Here is a 15,507-nt window from a genome sequence, read left to right as displayed (position 1 = left end):
GCTAGAGCAATGAAAACGAATGAACTATTGCTCCCAACAACACGGACTCTTAGAATCTCAGTGTTGAATGAAAGAAGCCAGACAAAAAAAGCCTATATACTGTATGATTCCACTTATTTAAGGAAACGTTTTCTTAAAAAAAAAAAAAAAATGACCAATCCAAATAGAGATGATAGAAATCAGAATGATGAAACAAACAATGATCAGCCTTGGCAGGATAGGAAGTGAAATGAGCACAGGGAATCTTCTGGGGTCTGGTAATTTTTTATTTCTTTACCTGGGTAGGGCTTTCGTGGGATATTTAGTTTGTACTTTGTAAAAAACCATCAAAGTGCATGTTTTTCTATCTATATGCTATGTTTCCCATAAAAATGGTGCCACTGCTTCCAAATTATTCCTCCAGTATAATTTTTTAAATGCAATATATTTAAGTGTTAATATAAAGCAGACCAAGTTTGTGACTCATAGCAACTTTTGCTTCAACAAACTGAAGGTAGAAAAAAATTGAAACCACTGTTCTAAAACAAAATAAAACAAAACACAAATAGTTGTGTCATTGGTCCCCCCACCAAAAAAAAAAAAAGATGAAAAACAGGGGCAGTATGTTTTTGGGTAGGACAAAATAAATATTACCGGTAGTTTCCCTTTCCTTACCCCTTGGGCTAAATTGGGCCTCAAAGGAAGGGTGATAACAGAAGAGATGGAGGTTCACACTCTTGCCTTGCCTTCCTGCATCTGACAGAGTGTGGAGTTGAGAAATGGCAGTACAGGAGGCTGGCAGATGGCCACATGTGGGTTCTCTGTCTATCTTAATTTGAATACAGTTGGTTTAGGTTGACCTGCTTCCCAATATTAGCACTGGCACACCTTGTCCACTAGAAGTGTGGGTGACCGTAAGAGCACCTAGGCCAACAGTTGCTTTGGACACCTATCAAAATTCACCTCCACGTCCATGACTCTGACTCTCAGGTCACATTTAAGATTTAAGAAAGATTTAAGCCCCTGTCCGGTTCTGTGCTGCCTCTCATGTTTGCCCGTAGGCACACACTCTCTAAGACAGTATGAAGAATGCATGTTAAAGATGATTTCTCTGGCTCTTAGGGTTTTATTGGAGGATTTAACTGGAAGTCAGATGTCCAAGGTGGTGAGGTTCCATCTTAGAGATTGATTCTGAAAACCAGATGTCTCCCCAGAGTCCAGGAGTTCTGACTCGCACTTGATTTTTTTTTCCCCTATAAAAACCTACTCAGAATTTGGCCAGAAAAAATAATTTCAAAAGATATATGAAGCAGCTTAAATATTTTACAATAAAAAAAAATTATCCAGGTCTAGAGAGATCCACATAGACTATGTGATAAGAAAGTGTTGTATGTTTATAACAGTTTTCACAATTTTATATACGGCAAAGCTATTTATCCCCAAGAGGGAAAATGGCATGCACCTTTACTTCTGCAGGTGCCCTGAATTTGGAGGTTTAAAATAGTTCTTTGTTGCACCTCCCTGGGATTTTGACAAATGCTTCAGGCTATTGGAAAACTTTAAAGGGATTTAACAAGAAACGACATTGCACCATTTTCTTTTAATCTGTGTACATAGTTGTCTAGTTATGGCTAGCTTTAAACCACCCAAAAGCTGGGAACATTTTAAATCCTATTTGCTTCTTGAGTGGACCACTCATTAATGAGCTTATCTGCTTGCTTACTTTTGAAGTTAAATCTTATTTCTACATCTATTTTTCCTAACAATTTTTTTGTGTTGATTTTTTGGGCAAAATATTACATGTTTGTCTATTAATTGTACAGTTCCCAGACTTTGGAATTTGTTTTAAAGACATGTTTTGAATGTGCAAGGCTCAACCCACACTTAACTTGTTTCATCTATGAGGTAAATACCCCAAGCTTAGAGTTATTTTTCAAGATACTGTTAAGCACTAAGAGCACACATCCTACCCTACCCCTACTTCTCCTCACTACTCCTGCCCCCCAAAATAAGCCCATTTTCATGCTACTCATAAAAGACTCAAAAAAGGCTTTGAGAACACATTCATTAGACCATGAGTCACCATGAATTCTTCTAATACGCTTTTTCTTAAAGTTACATTCTAGAGATCTAATACGCTTTTTCTTAAAGTTACATTCTAGAGAGAGCCCCATACGCATCTATGGATTTACAAGGCAGGACGCACTCTCAGCTCGCACTTCTAGGTCTGCCTCCATGTGGAGGGGGCCATCTTCTCACATCTCCAAGGAGTCCTCATCTAACCTTGAGAGCTCAGGCCATCCCTACCCTGTACCTGCGCTTTCTTTCTCAGTTCTGCTTTCTGGATCCTCTTTTGAGCAACATCTTGGAAGTAATTCCACTTTCCCTTACATCCAAAGATGAGGTTGTCTCGCTCAGTAAGCAAATCCAACAAGAAAACTCTATCTTTGTCATGTGCACTGACATGAGAACGACAGACACGTGGTAACGGCCGATTGGCAGTGGAGGATTGGGGGGAGCCGGCAGTTAGACGTTCATTTAGAGTAGCATAACCCCCACATTCATTTATTTACTTATCGTCCTGATGGGCTTGAGAAAAGGCTTGACTACGTAACCCCATCTCCAAAGATAAACGTAATTAGTACTTTTGGGTCATAATGATTTGGGAAGGGGCTAATTATACCATCAAAATCCTTCTGTCCTTGCAATAACCTACATCTAAAGTGAAGATTAAAGTTATTCAGCCTTTGAAGAGAAGCTTTTTGTTGGGGGATTTTCAAGTATGCTTGTCAGGTATATGCCCGTCACTGGTAACATCTTCGGAATATACTTGTCGTCTCTCTGACACCAGTAAATCCATTCGTTCCCAGCTGTAATTTATCTCTTGATAAATCATGCTATCAAGTTGAAGTGTGAAAGCAATACCCTTAGGACATAAAATACCACTGAATCCACTGTTTGGTTAATTTATTACTATTATTAGGGAACTGACAGGATTACTTTAAAAATCGAGTGCCCAGAGGCCCCAGATTTCTATCAGGTCTTCGATACTGGCACAGTGTTCAATCATACCCAGCTGACCCAGCCACTTCCCTCAGCCTCCTTCTGCTCCCAGTCCCTTTGGAGAATCCTTCTGGGAAGGGAGAAATGGCTGAGCCGGGCACAGGCTCTTCCGGAACATTCAGACAGATAGGTCTGACAGTCAAGAGATAAAGCCTTGAGGCTTCTTTCTCAAGGAAGTTGTTTGCTTTCTTAAAAGGACTGCCTCTCTATTCAGTCCCTGACAGCATGGCTTTATGTACGTTGAGGCATAGCACTAAACACTGACGTGGTACAGCGACAGGAGTTCCAAGCAGGAGGCAGCAGACGTGACTTGAAATCCTAACTCTGGCATTTACTAGCCGTGTGACCTTGGACAAGTTATTTAGTTTCTATAGCTGCAAAATAGTGTTAATAAGAGGATTGCTGAGAGAATGAATTAAGACAGGTAGAAATGCTCGCCTCACAAGAGGTGACCAACAAATGTCTATTGCTCCCTTTTAATGCCATATTTTTTGAAGTAGATGTTATAGGGATGTGTCAATGATCTTAATTTGTCAACCATTAGTGATTATCCAATTCTCAGTCATACTTAGGTTTGTTTTAATTGTGTGATTCGACCCAGCATTGGGCATTAAGGTACACGATAAATGAAGACACCTCCATAAGACTTTTCTCATATCTTCGACCCTAATGAAATGTAGATTAAATCCCATTAAAACAAATGCCATAACCGACCCCAACCTTGCAAAAAGAAAAGAGGGCAGAGAGGGCCTAAGAAACAGAATCCAAGCTACAGCCAACCTAATAGTATTTCAAACAGCACTTAAACTTTTCAACATTCTAGCATGAACATTGTTGTAAGAGGAAATGCCCAGTATAAATTACCAGCAAGCTGGTTTGCGCACACGATGGCGGCAGTTCAAGAACGTACTTAAGCTTCTGCTATTGTGCTCTGTACTCTTTCCAGCCTTCTCCTTGACAAGCCACTTCCATTGCCACCTCAAGACCTTTGCACTTGCCTGTCTCCCAGCCTAGGATACTTGTCCCTGATCTCAACTAACCTCTTTCACCACTTCATGCAGACCTGAGCTCACCATTCTGTAGGGGCCTTTATCAAATACCTCACTGGAATGGTTCTCATACCCAATGCCTATCCATTAATTAGCCCCTTACCCTGCTTTTTCTTCATATCAGTTAACCTGACATATTATCTTTTGGTCTCCTACTAGCATGGTAGCCTTTACAGCCCAGAAGATACTTGTCTTATTCAACACTACTACAAATGTCTAAAATTATGCTTAACCTATAGTGGAGACTGAGATGAAGAAAGGCTGGTGTCCTCCACTATCACACAAGTTCAAAGCATCCTTCTGCAGCCCACAGCACTTCAGTTCCTAAAAGCATATGCCCCAGAACAAAAGCAGAGCAAAGCCAAGCAGGCACCCCTACCCAGACTCATTCAGATTCCTATAATCTCTCGCAAGTCTACAGTCATCTCCTAACTGGTCTCCCTTCCTCAAGGTTATGTTCCAATTTCTTTTTTTTATCTACCCTACAGACTTCCTTTCTTGTTGATTCTGGTTTTGCTTCCCTTTTGTTGGCTTGGTGTTTTTTATTGAGGTATGATTGACATACAATAAGTTGCCTGTACTTGTATAATTTGATGACTTTTGACATCTGTATACAACCAAGAAACCATCACTGCAATCAAGATAATGAACAATTCTATCCTTCCCAAAAGTTCCTTCATGCACCTTTGCAATCTCTCCTTCCCACCCCTGCCCCAGCTGCCCCAACCCTCATACCCAGATTAGTTTATATTTTCTAGAATCTTACATGAATGGAATCACACAGTACGTACTTGAGGGTCTTTTGGGGGGAGGGAGTGCTGGATGCTTTCACTCAGCATAATTATTTTGATATTTATCCACATTGTTGTATCAATGGTTCTTTCTTTTATATTACTTAGTGGTATTATACTGAATGGATATACCACAATTTCTTCAGCCATTCACCTGTTGATAGACATTTGAATTGTTTCCAGTTGGGGGCAATTGCAAATAAAGCTGTTATTAACATCCATGTACAAATCATTGTCTAGACATGCTCCCCTTTCTTTTGGATAGATACCTAGGAGAGGAATACTGGTTCATATGGTACATGTATGAAACTATTTTCCAAAAATAGTTCCATTTTACATTCCCACCAACTGTGCATGAGGGTTCCAGATGTTCCACATCCATACCAATACTTGGTATTCTAACAGCAACATCTAAATGAAGGACAAACCTGATCATGTCACTCCTTAGAATTACCCATAATTCCCCACCCACTGCAGAATAAAGCCCACCTTTCTCAGGGATTTTTACAAGACTGCCTCCCAGCACAGACACGCCTTCCACCACTTTTCTATTTTTTCAATCCCAGCCCCCAGACCTTCTCCACCTAGCTTACAGCTTCCTCAGTCTCCCACAACCACAGCACCCTTGCCTGACTCTGGGCTTTTATACAAGCATTTCTCCATTCTTTTGCTATTATGGGCTGAATTATGTCACCCCCAAAATTCAGAGGTTGAACTCTTAACCCCCAGTCCCTCAGAACGTGACTATATTTGGAGACAGGGTCTTTAAAGAGGTAATTAAGTTAAAATGAGGTCATTAAGATGGGCACTAATCTCATTTGACTGGTGTCCTCATAAGAAGCGGAAATTTCATGATAGACTCTTATAGAGGGAAGAAGATATGAAGGCATAGGGAGATAACAGTCATCTATAAGCCAAGGAGATGGCCTGGAACAGAATTTTTCATCATGACCCTCAGAAAGAACCAACCCTACTAATACCTTGATCTTGGACTTCCAGTCTCCAGAACTATGAAATGACAAATTTCTGTTGTTTAATGCACTTGGTCTCTGGTATTTGTTATGGCAGCCTGAGCAAACTAATGGATTCATGTCTTTAACTCCTTCCCAACCACAGGCCCAGCCCACTTGTTTTCTCTTCTAATTCTTCCCCTACTTCTCTTGTTCAGATTTAATACCTCCCCCCCCCTTCTTTTTTGTTTTTAATCTTTGCCATGGTACTTTGTTCATGCCTCCCCTGGGAATTTGTGTAAGGGTCTATCTTCCACTCTAGGCTACAAGATTTTCATGAAGATTTTTTTTTTTTTAATTTGCATTCTGAGCTGTCTAAATCAGTCTCCTAACTCAATAGAGCCTTTTATGTATATTTTTTCCACAAATTCTCTGGAACTAGGCTGCTCACTCAGATTTCTTTCCCCCCACAGCTTCCTACTGTCTCTTAAAAAAAAAACAAAAAACAAAAAACAAAAAAAACTCCTAGTAATTTCCCTGTGTAGGAAACTATCCCAAAGAGATTTTTGAACAAGTACATAAAAATGGATGTACAAGAAAGTTCTTCAGAGCATTGATTATAATATCCAAAAATTGCAATAGGCGTAAGTGTTGTTCAATAGAATTAGTTAAATAACTTATGGTATGTCTCACAGAGGGATATTGCGCAGTCAATAAAAATGATGATGCGGATCTATATTAATTGACATGGAAAAAATAACTATTATTGAATGAACACAAAACAAAACAGGATACAGAACAGGATGTGTAGTATATGTAAACAAAGTCATGTATAAGTATAGCTCTAGGTAACCACGCATACAGAAATATATGGAAGAACATTTCCCAAAACGTTTTAAGAGTTAAATCTGGATGGTAAGTTTTCACACAGTTTTTCTTTTTTCTCTGCAATTCCAGAAATGTGCAGCTTTTTGAAAGTAGGCAAGAATTCATTTTATGACCAGAATAAAATAATAACATTATTTCATTTAAAATATATATACTAATAAAGAAGAGAGTAGCTAGGCTCTACTGTTCTGCTAGATCAACGCCTTCACCCAAGCATGGAAAGGAGGCAATTCTTCTCATCTTGCTAATTAAGCTTCTTGAAAGCAGGTCAGCCCTGGGTGCAGGCCACACAGATGGGCATCTGCATGGCATGATTAGGAGTTATTGAGCTGCTCTGCCCAGCCCGCCCTGGTCTCATCCTTGAGCCCTGCAGTCAGGCTTTAAAAGCCTAAGTTTCTCATTATTAGTTATTCCATTTGGATACTTCAATTAGGCAGCTGTTAAAATTCATGGGGAAAAAAAAAGCTATTATTAGTTAAGGACATGATAACCCAATTAATTCCCCCAGCAAAAGGCTGAACCATTAGATTATTATATAGAAAAGGAAAGAAGGGGGAACTGGCAGGAATTGGTGATAGGAGTGGGAAAATCCAACATCAACACACTCAGTCCCTGGGGAAAGTAGTGAGAGGGTAACCCACAGAAGGAGAGCCTCTAGTGATAATCACAACTAGTTTGCGAATGGTAGGGCAAAGCTCGCTCCTCAGTGGGACACAAATAGCTAGAAACTGCACTCCTTAGTGGGACAAAAATAGCTGGACACGAATACTCTGAGACATTTTTTCAAAGAACCAATCACACACACTTTGATTCTCCATCAATACATGCTTTCCTTCCTTTTGGCCACATCTGCACACGTGAGATGGCCATCAGCTGCAGACCAAATGCGACAAAATAATATTGTGATGCATTACCCAGTGTTTTTCATTCCCTGTATTTTCTGCTAACCCCCTTGTGGCAGATTATGTTTTCCCTAGATGGCCATACCAATATATGTCCATATGCTCACAGTGTGGCATGGACAAGCCTCCCCATCCAGAGGTGGGATCAGTGTTCTCTCTCCTTGAATGCAGGTGGACATTTGTAACTTCCTCAACCAATGAAAGGACACCATGTGACTGATGAGGCTTGTCATAAAGAGCAATATGGCTTCTGCCTGCCTCTCTCTCTCTCTCTCTCTCTCACCTCTTGCCCCTGGAACCCAGCCACCATGTTCTAATAAAGCCCATGGCACATGATGTGGCCACGTGAGGGTCTTCCGGCTGACCTCACCAGCTAGGCCCCCAGCCAACAGCAACCTCCAGATACTGCATTTATAAGCTTTACGATGATCTCGGCCCCACAATGTTGATGACTTTCAGCTAGGCCCCAGACACAGGAAGAGAGATAACTTGTCCTCATTGCACCCTCTCTGAATGCCTGACCCACAGAAACCATGAGACATGTTGAGGAATAAGTAACCAGCATACTACCCTACTCTTACCACTGCCCTCAGACTAGGATGCTAAAAGAGAAAGGGGTCAATTAGTTTTTGAGTTTCAAAGTAGTTTTTCAACAATCGTTTCTATGATGATGGCTTAAAGGAATTAAATTTGGAACCTAAATATCCTGGCATTTGACTATCAAAAGACAAAAGCCCTAAAGAACTTAGAGGCATAATACTTATGACTTAGGCAAATAATTCAGAAAAAAAGCAAGATAGGAGTGAATTTTCCAGTCTAAGAGGATACTAAAAACAATGTTTTAAAAAATTTTTGCAGAAGAGAAGACAGAGTCTTCTGAAACTTCACTGCTGGAATCCAGGCAGTGTAGACCAGAGGTGTTGATGGGTATCTCAGTAAACGCCAAAAGGATTGATGAAGAGGATCAAGGATGGGGATAATCAGACATCTCTTGCCCGCATTGGTTAATGACGATCTGAGACCGGATGGGGCCCACAACAATCCGTAAGTTCTAAGGGCAACTTAATATCAACCATGAGGAGAAGGAAAGAGTGGAAAAAAAAAAAAATAGGATTCACCTGAGACTGATCATGTTAAATATTCTGCCATCAGTAGCGGGGGATGATTGAAATACTGTGTAAATTTACTTACTAGAATATTAAGTGACATTATTTATACATTAAAGTTATAGCTTAAGGAATTTGTACATTCTTCACCATTTTGATATTCACCTTCCCTGATAAAATTGTAACCTCCAGGAGGGGGAGAACATAAATGGCCCAGAGTACACACTCGATGAATATGTTTTAATGAGTAAATAAATGAATAAAGAATTCGAAACAGCTCTGTTGTGGAAATCGGAGGCCATGAATCATCTCACCTCTGTTTCCAACAAGCCAGGTGGCCTTTAATAGGTCCCTAACTCTCTTGGGGCCCAAGGGTTCTGAGCTATAAAATTAGATGATCTCCAAGTATACCTCCAACTCTCCTATCCCACTGGACCATAAGCTACTACACAATAGGAATCAAGATCCAATCATTTTGTGAGCCCCAGGACCTAGCATAGGGCCTGGTAAATAGCAGGCACTCGATAAATATTTGTTGAAAAATGAGATGAACATTACGCTAGGTTTCAAACCCTAATCAGGACAATGTGTAATTTGGTTGCCTTTTCAAGTACATAAATGTTAAATGAAAACTAAAGAGAAATAACAAACCGAGAATGTCATAATGTCATTTTCACGGTACAGCAACATTTCCTAACTGCCCAGCATTTAAGGAGTAATGGTTTCATTGCCCGGGAGTCTGACACGGTGATTTGCTCTGACTTGCATCCCTCTTATTCTGACTGACAGCCTCTCTGAGCTGTCTTTTGGTGGGCAGCGGTTGCCCCTGGTGCATTTTTTATCAAAAGTACATACATCCTGTCATCTTTTATAATCCTCAGAACTTGAAGATTGTCTTTCACTTAAGTTTTCTGAGCTGAAATTAGGTTTGAATAATAATCAGGATTGTGGATCTTCCAAAGCAAAGGTACTTTATGAGAAAATGCTATCTTACGATTCTTCCAGGCATAGAATTTCAGAGTTGAAAGATTTTCCCATCCCAGGATTTTATCTTATTAATATTCTCCTTTGCAATTCAACTACCAAGAACTGGAAAAATCTCTGATTGTCCTCCAGCAATGGCATTAAAGGCTCCTCATAACATACAGCACCAGAATTGTGCCATAATTTAGTGAAATTGAACACTGCTCTGTGACTGCTAATTTTCCATCGAGATGATTCTGTCTCTAAGCAAGAAGAGAGAAGATGAAAACTTGATAGGAAAAAAAAAATCCCTTTTTCTAATTACTGTGAAGATTTTCAGACGCTTTAGGGTAAACACACCATTTTACCTTTGCCCTTATTTTTACCACAAGGTTCTGCTAAAAATCCTTTTGGCTAAAATGTCAAAACTGAGTTTCTCTTTTAATCTTCCACTTGGAAAACCCAGTTATAATTGTATAGTGATGATGCGCTCTGTTCTAGGAGACTGCTGTATCAGCGTATTCATTTTTAACCTTTATTTTCAATTATTTGCAGTTTGGGATTTAGTTCCCAAAGTCAATTTGGGAGACTTCTTCTCTTTTAATACAGGAAGCTAATTTACCCATTCTGCAGTTGCCAAACAATCACATTGAAAAATATGAGCATATGCATGTTCATAGACTCATTCCAGAGACTCTGAGTCTAGAAGTATGCTTTTTAAACTTTCCTAATATGTTAATCATTAACGTAAGGTATTATTTTGCCATTTTCTATTAATTTCAACAGAATCTCCCTGTGCCTTTGCAGTGGGATTAATACAATTGGACTACAGATCTTCTGGATGAAGTGGGTTTTTTTAAATAGTCTTGTAATAATAATAATATCTTTCTTAAAGAAGGCACCCATTAGTGCCATTGAAGTCAACGTGTAGTTGTTTCCTTGCCAATATTGGTAATTCAAGGAATTTTAACACCTGTTAGAACATAAAGTCACACCTCTACTGTGGCAAGCCTTACTCATAAGATTATCATGTTGGGAGAAAGTGGACCGTGCCCGATGGGATGTGATTTGAGAGTCTCCTTCCTCCTTCACGTCTACCCCACTATGCAGTATGAAGTACACATACTACTCATCCTTTTGACTTAATGAGATCTCTTTTAGAATGCAAACACGTTACCTGAGGATCACGATATATTGTCACGTCACGGCGTGTGGAACACCTAGGAATTAATTTCAGAAATTAATGAGTTAGGTATGGAAGGTTTGGGCTTTGAATATATATATATATATATATATATATATATATATACATATAGCCATATATATGTATCATATATATGTATATATTTTATATTTTTAGCAACCCCCTCCAATAGTATTTTATACATGCCATTATCACAATTTTTTTTTTTATCATTTGTTTACCTTTAGGTTATTATCTTTGCCTAGGCTCCCTAGAGATGAGTCTGAAGCAAAGATGAGAGGCCAACGTTTTGCAGAGGTGCAATTCCAGGGAAGCGACCATGAGGGAGAAGGGGAGAGAGGAAGGGAAGGAGGACAGGCATAAACAAAGTGGTGGGTTACTGAGCTGGCCACATCTTCCTGGAAAACATAGTCAGCTATTCAGTCACATGACTCTCCACCCCTCCTAGTCAGCTGTGTGGAACCACTATACCTGGAACAGTCCACGTGGACAGGAAAGGAGGATATATCAGCCAGGATCCTCCAACTCTTGTCTACCATTGCTCAAAGGTCACCCCCCCAATGTGTCACCTCCCCACTCACTTCTGAGTTATGACATCCAGTCCCTCCGGGAAGCTGCTGGAGAAGCCCAGCCCAGAGCCAATGATGCACGGCTACCTCTGAGCCTAGAAGTGCCAGGGAAGTCACAGGCCTTGTGTGTTTGGTCAGGTCAGATCTGAGCCGAGAAGCCCGAAGGCCCCCACTCCGGTGGACAAAATGAAACCCATGCTGAGCCCAGGTGGTGGCGGTAGCATTCAGACTATGGCAGTGTTGGCCAGGCCGTCCACCGAGCAACCATCTAAGGCCAAGAGGGCAGGTGGGCTGAGTAAATCTGGAAAAGTACATAAAATGGTCTGGAACTAAAATTACTGCTCTATTTTTCTCAGACAGTGTGCTCCTTGATGGCAGACATCCTATCTCACCATCCCAGCATCCTTGTATCCCCAGAATTAAGGCCCAGACACACCATAACAGACTGGAGTGAGCCCTGTTAACATACATTTTTTTGTAAATGCTCATCTTATGTGGTCATCCTGGGCACTAGAACACTTATGATAATTGTCAGATGGGTTCACCCATGACAAATGTTTACGTGTGGCACTTTTGGGAAGGGATTCTTTGATTTGGGCCATTATTTTACAAACAGCCAAAAAAGACAAAATGAGAATAAACACACTCCCAGGGTACTATGGTAATGAAGAAGATAGGCTTCGGAATCTAACAGACCTAGTGACATGTTTGTATAACCTCACTGGATCTTGGTTTTCTTTTCTGAAAAATGGAGAGCATGATATCCGTCTCACCCCTCCGTTGGGGAAGCGTGTGGGATTGTGCCATGTCAACTTGGTTAAGCTGGGAACTGTGATGACAACTGTTTCCCAGAGGGCTCAAGGTTAGGATTGGCCAAAAGAGAAACCTGCCCAAAATTTGGGAGATGGAAGTGAAGCAGGAGAGAGGGGAAGGGCAGGAGACCTTTCCCTGCAGTCAGACATGGTGACGGTGACACAGCAGTAAGGATCCCAGCCGATGCTGACTTCCCTCTGCTCCACACCTAGCTTGTCCCCCGGACGGCGGCTTCTGCTCATCAACAGCAGCCACAAGCCCACCCCAGATGCTTGGCTGCAAACCACAGAGGCAGGTGCCACACAGAGGCTGTAGCTCCCCTTGGTCCTCTCCAAGTAATCCTCCCCTTGCAATCCACCTTCAGCGACTGGACGTGCTTAGTTTCCCAGATCTCACTGCGAGCTCCAAACTGCCTCTCTGGGCCACTGCTTCAGGACAACCGGTAAATGACACCGCCAACCCTCCAGCTCCCTCTCCCAGGCTTTCACTTCCCCACCTTGCACAGGTATGTAATAAACCTGCTTTCCAGGGAGAACCCAATTTGCAGCTTTTGCTGATATCTGTGGTCCGAATACTCCCACTTTTCAAGCCATCGATATGAAGTCATTGAACATCGAGTTGGGAAGAAAGGCACACAAGTGCTCTCAGGAGCTCATGAGCCAGCCCCAGCTCGACCCCGAACAAGCTCCTCATCCCATGACACTCACATGGTTTCTCTCTTTCCTTGACTGAACTCGGACTCATACAGCCAGATTACAGGGTGATGGGCATTGCACTCAATACAGCACCTGGCACACAGGAAATGCTCAATAAGTTAAAGTTAGTGGGTTATAGGAACCAACCCTCATGTTGTCTTTGGCTCCAAACCAGCTAAAGGAAGGTATGTACCTGCAACCTACAAAAAAAAAAAAAAAGTCCAGAGATAAAAGGATTTTCCAACTAACGCAAGAACAATTTTTACATAGATTAACAAAATGCTGTTTGCATCTATTTACAAATTAAGTAAGCAAATTCCATTTCCTACAAAACAAATATGAATTAAGGAAATAATAGAATATTTTGCACGTGCAGCAGTGGGGAAGGTTGCACTCCATGAATATTAAGCAGCAATTTTGTAGTTAACATTAAATGACCATCTCGGGGAGAAATTTATAGTTACTGAATCTGAGGCAGAAGCTTCCAGCTCCTTTCCAATAAACTTATTAGCCGACAAAGCCTGCGTGCATAAACTTAAATTTCAATACTGCCCTTCCCCTCCTAGTCTGTTCTCTTACCTGCGTTCTTCACTAGCTCTGTAGTTGTGGTCACAGAATGTAAATATCCTTATCTCATCCGTGAAGCACTTTCAAAATTCAAAGCATTTGACATGTAGGATTCTTTTCTTCCTGGGCTTATCAAACAGCATGATGACTGATAGTTGCTCTTAATTTTAACCAAGGGTTTCAAGTTTATAATATTTGCTTCCCCAGCTGAGAATGACTAAATCAATGCTTACTTTGAAGTTGATTGTATATGGATTATTAAACCGTTATAAAGGCATGAAAACACACAGCAAACTACTCGTTCTCCCTCACCTCAGAATCGGCAAAACTTTTAGCCAAATATTGCTAAGAGAAACGTCCCTCTGGATTCAGGGCACATGCTCTTTTTCCTCTGCCCTGGAGCTACATTATTTGCACCAAATTCTTCATCTTCACAAAAATTCTACATCTGAAACCCCTGTGCTCTGCAAAGGACGCTTCACTGTATCATGGCTTTCTTTCAAATAACAGAGAACTTTCAGTTTCTCAGTCCACAGTTGTTCAAAATTTATTGTTAAGTCATCAAGCTTATTTCTGAGGAGATTTGGGTTCCTCTAAAGTGCACTCTCTACAAACAGTGGCTGCCTCTAATAGTTACCCAGAGGTGACTTTTTGTTCTTTGTTCTGATCTCTCTTTCTGTCTCTTTGAACTGCACTATAGCCATGGGAAGGATTTTATAAATCCTGGCTTGGATGGGACCAGGTAGAGAAAGAAAACAACCTTTGGGTTAACTATCACCTGGACAAAACATCCCTTCTGTACAGAATTCACTACTTCTGTATTCTTTCTTCAATAAATCTATCCAAATGAAGAAGGGAAAGTCGTTGCAGACAAAAAAAAAAAAAAAAAATGGCAGATGCAAAAGTGTAAGGATAAGAGAAAATATACTGCAGTTCAGTATCAGGAAATTTCCCAAAGATGGAAAGGTAGCGGTAGATTTCACAACTCCACAAAACATGGCGCCATTTTCTGCTCTTGACCTTGGATGGGTGGACTGTCCATTGTCATCCCGGATTAAGGAAAGGTTGAGGGGGAGGAATGTGGCCAAGGGCTCCGGAGACTTCTTTGTACGTTGCACTGTGCATATGCAAAAGAATGAGGCAAGATGGCTGCTTACACTGCACTGTTTAAATAGCTTTTGTATATCAAGCTAAGGCTTTGGACTTGGTCAGGCAGGAAATGGGAGTCCATTGTATTATTTTTAGCATGGAAGTGACGAACAAATTTGAGAGCTAGACTAGAGGGAGGCAAGATCCACTGGGAACCACTGCCACAACCCATGCCAAAAGTGTCAAAAGCTTGGGGGTGCTTGGGTGGCTCAGTTGAGTGTCCGACTTCGACCCAGGTCATGATCTCGCGGTTCCGGGGTTCGAGCCCCGCCTGGGGCTCTGTGCTGACAGCTCGGAGCCTGCAGCCTGCTTCTCTGATTCTGTGTCTCCCTCTCTCTCTGCCCCTCCCCTGCTCACACTGTCTCTCAAAAATAAATAAATGCAAAAAAAAAAATTGTTTTTTAAAGTGTCAGAAGCTTGAACTAAGGCAGTGACTGGGGCGGGGGTGGGCCGGAGACAAAGGAAGGGCTTAATAAGAAACTGAACGCCCCCCCCCGGGCGTGGGGGGGGGGGGGGGCTTAAGGCCTCAAGGGTGACACTGAGGATCTGGCTTCGGAAAAGGGTAGGTTTCTGCTTCAAGGAGAGAGTAGAGAAGGGGGTGATGTGGGGAGGAGGGTGGAAGAGCAGGAGCTGAGCTTTGGATTTCCTAGGGTGCGGGTGGATGAACCTCCCAGACTGACCACGGGAGGGCGGGGTGCCTAGGCCTACACCATTGCCCCCCATCCCCCCCCCCCCCGGGGGCGTCCGGGGGGGCTGTTCGGGCCCCCGATGCCTCCGGCCCACCCCCGCCCCAGTCACTGCCTTAGTTCAAGCTTCTGA

At 41.7% G+C, this 15,507-nt stretch overlaps 1 long non-coding RNA gene across 1 annotated transcript in view; it reads right to left on the bottom strand.

Moving 5' to 3' along the window:
- Window positions 1-15,507, bottom strand: part of LOC121013036 (uncharacterized) — a 106,809-nt gene that overhangs the window by 64,840 nt on the left and 26,462 nt on the right. The window contains exons 3-4 of the long non-coding RNA XR_005782470.1: window positions 12,985-13,065; window positions 10,869-10,911 (exon numbers count right to left, since the gene is read on the bottom strand). This is a non-coding gene — a long non-coding RNA (uncharacterized LOC121013036). The remainder of the gene's footprint in view (window positions 1-10,868; window positions 10,912-12,984; window positions 13,066-15,507) is intronic.

Source organism: Herpailurus yagouaroundi, unplaced genomic scaffold, assembly GCF_014898765.1.
Source record: "Herpailurus yagouaroundi ecotype Mexico unplaced genomic scaffold, PumYag 197, whole genome shotgun sequence".
NCBI classification, from domain to species: domain Eukaryota; kingdom Metazoa; phylum Chordata; class Mammalia; order Carnivora; family Felidae; genus Herpailurus; species Herpailurus yagouaroundi.
This window is presented reverse-complemented; position numbering and strand designations above follow the sequence as displayed.